The sequence below is a fragment of the Sciurus carolinensis genome, chromosome 12 (genome assembly GCF_902686445.1).
Source record: "Sciurus carolinensis chromosome 12, mSciCar1.2, whole genome shotgun sequence".
NCBI lineage: Eukaryota > Metazoa > Chordata > Mammalia > Rodentia > Sciuridae > Sciurus > Sciurus carolinensis.
Genome location: NC_062224.1, coordinates 53,494,405 through 53,499,957, shown reverse-complemented (window position 1 = coordinate 53,499,957; position 5,553 = coordinate 53,494,405). Strand labels below are relative to the sequence as shown.

Below are 5,553 nucleotides of genomic sequence, written 5' to 3'. Positions count from 1 at the left end.
TTTAGCTGAAGGATATACTGGGAGATTCGTTCCAGTTTCAGGGCATCCAGCAATTCCCCAGAGAGGTTCCATCCCCATGCTCTTTCAAACTGCTCTCTGGAGGACAGTTATTCACTTGATAGTCACTTGACTTTACGTGGCAGGTGTGAGCACCTTGTTTAAGGCAGTGCTCAAACCCAGAACTAGGAAAAGATGGGAGGGTGGGATGAGGACATACCATATTGCAGTCTGCAAGAGAAAATCTCAAACACATTCTGATAAGGCTGTTTGCTTAGAGAAGACAAAGGGAGGGCAGTAACGAATTTTTTTTTTTTTAAACAGAATCAAGTGATTTTTCTCTGCTTACCTCTCATGTGAAATACTCACAAACAGAAAAAAAAAAAATCTTCTAAAAAGTGCCATCCAGTACTTGAGAGCAAAAAATTACAAGATACTACCTCCATTTGAAATGCAGCATGGAAAAAAAATAGTTGATAATGTGAAGAGGAGAAGTTGTTTTGGGGAATATGGATGGGAAGCTGGAAATAGAAATTCATTCATAGGTCTGTGAAGAGCTAGGCTGGGGGACAGGGCTCTGGATATGAGATCCTGATTGCCATACATTCAGAAAGTTCGGGTGAAGGAGAAATTGGGGTCTCTATAGACCATGGCTGTATCATGCAGAAACAGTGGACCTGGAGTTGGGATTCTCCCTTGATAATCATTCCAGTTATCACCACACAATGCTGGTGGAGGCTAAGCAGCCAGCACACTGCTTTCTAGATAGGGCTCAGGCAGGGGCCGAAGACACCACGCAGAAATGAGACAGAATGCCCAAAGTCCCAGCTGCTGACCTACCCCACCAGACTAACCTCACAGAACTGACAGTTGAACTGGCCCAGAGAAGGACTTGGGCCTGCTGACTCTGAAGACTGTGGCGGGGAGTCCCCATCTTCTATTTCCAGTTCCTGCGATAGCCAGTTCCGCCAGTTCCAGACAGCCGTCCAAGTCTCAAGATTCCGCCCGCACACTCACCATTTCCATTTCCAGGGTGCCAGCTTCTCCCAATAGGTCTTCCAGCACGTGCACAGCTTAGCAAACTGGCTCTCCGGAGCACAGGAGCGAGAGTCCAGAAGCGAGAGCCCAGCTATATCCGAACGATGGCGGGCTTCAGAGCGACTGCACCGGAGCGCGGAAGCCCGGCCCTCTGCACTAGCTGTAAACTGGATTGGAAGGTTCCACCAAGTTCTTCTGCTTGGACAGGTATTCAGGCCCCGCCCCCTGACTCTGAGCTTAATGAGCCTACAGTCTGAGTGACAGTAGATTGCATCCGACCCAGGAATAAAGGAGGTCAAAGACAGGATCTTGGCTGCAGCTCCCCTGGGTACTAGCTATTGAACGCAAGGAAGCATTGAGCGACTGCCCCAGTCCTTTTAATTTTTACTTTTAGCCAGGGTCTCCCTAACAGCTCTGGGTGGTGAACTTGTGGTCCTCCTACCTCTGCCTCTCTAGTCTCTGGGATTGCAGGCTTGCCCAAAGTCTCCAACTTTTTTGTTTTGTGCTGGGAATTGAACCCAGAGCCTTAGTATGCAGCTGTTTTAAGGTACGGTTTCCTCACACTATGGGGAAACCTACAGTCCTCCCATTCAGGAGAACATTTGTTTTTACCCTTGTATATAAGGTCATATCAATTTATGCATTAAATATGTGTATACAATATTCATGGAAATGAATGGAAATGATATAATGACGATGTCTTTAAAATTTTGTACTTCTAGTCTTATAAGGAGGCATATTGATCTTTGGACTAGGAAAAAATCCCCTAGGGTAGCATTGTCCAATACAAATAAAACGTGAGGAACAAATATAATTTAAAATTTTCTAGTACATTAAAAATTAAAAAGAACAAGTGAAATTGATTGTGATAACATATCATGAATATTATTATGGGACCAGTATAAAATCATTAATGAAGTGTATTTTTTTGAAACTAGTATTTTAAAGTTATAATTTTCAGCCTCCAGCACATCTCAGTTCACAGCAGCCTCATTCCAGCTTTGAGAGCTATGACTCACCTGACCTCTGGGTGTTTAAGAGCCTGAAGTCCTTCTTTGTAGGCCAGAAGTAATAGAATACACTTTCTTATCAATATTTCTCCTTAAGGTCAAAGAAAAGGAGAGACACTGCCTAGAGAGAGAGCAAGGGGCTCCAACCAGGAAGTGTCCAAGAGTAGACCACTGCCTCCCACCTGATGCTGGGTACAGATCCATACCCATTCCAAAGAGCATGCAGTAAACAAATGAGGATGGGTGTCCCTGGGAGGTGGGGGTTCCATATCTTCAGATCTTCACCAATCTAGACTCTGGAGTTTGAGTAGATTCAAGGAAAACTTCTTATTTTGCAATTTGGCCTTGGACCTAATGGACAGGCTGTGATGTGTTTCCTCCTGTGGTACAGGGGTAAAAGCACATTATTAAGGTCATGGATACAGGTAAGGCTAAAGAAATACTGACATTTGCTACTCAGTTTTTTTCTGCCTTTTCTTGCACATGAAGTTTATATAACTGTTCAATGTAAAGGAACATATTAAAACCCCACAACTATTAAACAGCTGGACTGGGATTCAGGATCAAATCTGCCTGACTCCAAAGCCAAAATACCTCCACTAGCCCATATGACTCATCAGGCTTTTCTTATTCTCTTAGGTCTTCGATGATGACATTTATTCTAAAAAGTTTGATTCTTACACATTTAATGTTATTCTTCAATAGAAACATATTATTAAGAAAATGTTTCTGATGCTTCTAGGAAGGACTTGGAATAATTTTAGAAAATGATTGAAGACTGAATTTAGAAAATCAAGAACCAAATATATTCTTTTGTATTTATACCAGGAATTGAACTAGGGGTGCTTATCCACTGAGCCATATACCTAGCATTTTTTGTATTTTATAGAGAGACAGGGTCTCAGTAAATTGCTTGGGGCCTCACTAAATTGCTGAGACTCACTTTGAACTTGTGATCCTCCTGCCTCAGCCTCATGAGCTGCTGGGATTACAGGTATGCACCACTGTGTCCAGCTATTTTTTACTTTTTATTTTGAAGTAAAGTCTCACTAAGTTGTTTAGGGCCTTGCTAAGCCCTAAACATATTTTAAATTTCTCATCACTGGAGAAATTTGAAAACAGATATAATACACCCCAGGGGCATGAAAACAAAACATCATGCCATGGAAACACTGTAGGGAGAAGACTGCATCTATATCACAAGAGTGCTAAAAGTTTAAAATTTGAAACTCCATATTAAGAAAGTGTAGGCGAGAACTCCAAGTCTGGCTGCTTGCAGTATGTGACAATATTCAGCAGCGGGATGGCAGTAGATGTGGCAGGGTCTGCTGCAACCATGGGAGGATAGAGCCCAAGAAGCTTCAGTGGTGGCGCCCCAGGGAGTTTAAGATAGCAGCAGAGAGGGCTGCAGCCCTGTGAGAGAAGCAGAGCTACAGACTGTCCTGTAGACTCTTGGGGCAGGACAACATCACTGCACTTAGGTACTTGAGACTTACTAGAGTCACAAAATTTAGTTCCTTTTCAACCTTTGATTCAGTTCCAAGAACTTCAAGCGTTTTTCAAAATTTCCCAAAGTGATCCACATAATGAACTACATAACTTTTTTTTAGATATTTTTCAGTTGTCAATGGACCTTTTCATTTTTATTTATTTATTTGTATATATGCGGCACTGAGAATTGAATCCAGTACTTCGCATGTGCTAGACAAGTGCTCTACCACTGTGCTACAACCCTAACCCTGAACTACATACCTTTAGCTTCTATTTGTCAAATGTGGGCAAAGAGAACCCTCATGGCACCCTTGACTGTATCAAGCAAATGTTCTCCAGCGCTGGAGCCTCCTAACTCACTTGCCTGGGATTTATACAAAGTAAAATTACAGTAGGTGCAACAAACCACTCATATGGGAGAACTGGAGAAAGAATGCCATTGGCAGAGTAGGAATTCTGCAACAAAAGCAGAAAAGTTAACAAACCTGGTGAGCCATATGTAGGGAAAGGAGTGTGAATTCAGAAAGCACCTCAAGCTACCACCTCAGATGCAGTGCCTGAGAGGAAAAGGTTAAGCCCCATGAACCCTGCAGGCATAATTAGAAAGATGTGTGGCAGCAGCAGTGTTTCTCAGTGGCAATATTGGGACAGGGTGATTCGCTTACTGGAGCAATGACCTACAAAAACTTGAAATGCTGGATCAACTGCAGAAAAATGGAGTCAATCAAAAGGACAAGAACTCCCTGGGAGCAATTTTGCAACAGGTAGCCAATCTGAATCCAGAAGACCTCTCCTATACTTTAAAGGATTATGGTTTAAGGAGCTTCAGCGAGACTAACGGGGATACAAAGAAACAGAAAAATGGTTATTGGAGTCTGTGCTCTCTAGAAAACTAAAGCCACCTCAGAATTCTTCTGGCCCCAGTTATTCAGAATCTCTCATGTGTTCTAGTAGAGATGCTGTATCCTCTCCACAAAAATGACCTTTGGAATCCGAATTCATTGATTCTTTAATGAATAAGAAAGCTCGACTATCTCACCTGACAAATAGAATATCACCAACATTAAATGGTCATTTGAATCCCACTAATGACAAATCTGCTGCAGGCTTCCCATCACCCCCTGCAGCTATTGCCATCCCCATCCCTCCACGACTACCTTCAACTTACTTGCCTGTCTCAAATCTTCCTCAGACTAAATTCTAACTCCAGTTTCCCTAGGACCCCAGAAGGATGAGGGACTCAATAGATACCTGTGGACAGTTTTAATTGGAACAGTAGTATCTATGGGGACCAGCAAGATAAATAGGCCTGCTTCCTTCCTTCCTTATTCACTCAGTGAGGTGTAAACATCACTCCCCACTGATGCCTCCAAGAACACTGGGCTCCCTTTCCTGTCAGCTGCTAGTTGGTTGACTAATTTTCCTGACGTGACAGGATATCAATTTTCCCATGCTACCAGATTCCTGTTGCTGGGACTTTGTTCCCTGCATATGACAGGCCCAGACTCTACTTGTGCCTTGAAGAATGTTGCACACTGGGCATGATGCCTCTGATAACACTTTGACCTCATCATCTATTATATGTAATGTCAGAACAGGAAAATCTATAGAAACTAAGAGTAGTTGTTTAGCATTGGAGTGGTCGGAGATAGGGAAGAGATAACAGAAGAGTACTAGGTTTCTTTTCAAGTGATGAAATTGTTCATAAATTGATAAGTAATCATTGCCCAAATCTGTGAATATACTAAAACTATCAAATTGTACAGCTTTATTGAGTTTTAGGATATGTGAATTTTATCTCAATAAAGTTATTTAAGCAGTTTATGATTGCTGAGTTTTAGAAGATATTTTATATTACTTTGTTCCAAACTCAAATGTACATAAAATTTAATTTTCCTCATGTATCATACTTTCTATATTTATATGCAGATATGAATATAAATGGAAGAGAAAATGTCTGACCATATAAACTGGACAAATAATGATAGCTCATTCAGGGGTCATGTCTTCAGAGAAT

General features: G+C 41.8%; 1 pseudogene; it reads left to right on the top strand.

Moving 5' to 3' along the window:
• The first annotated feature begins 1,139 nt into the window (after positions 1-1,139).
• LOC124961337 (RNA polymerase II elongation factor ELL2-like) lies at positions 1,140-4,843 on the top strand (annotated as a pseudogene).
• The last annotated feature ends 710 nt before the right edge of the window (positions 4,844-5,553 follow it).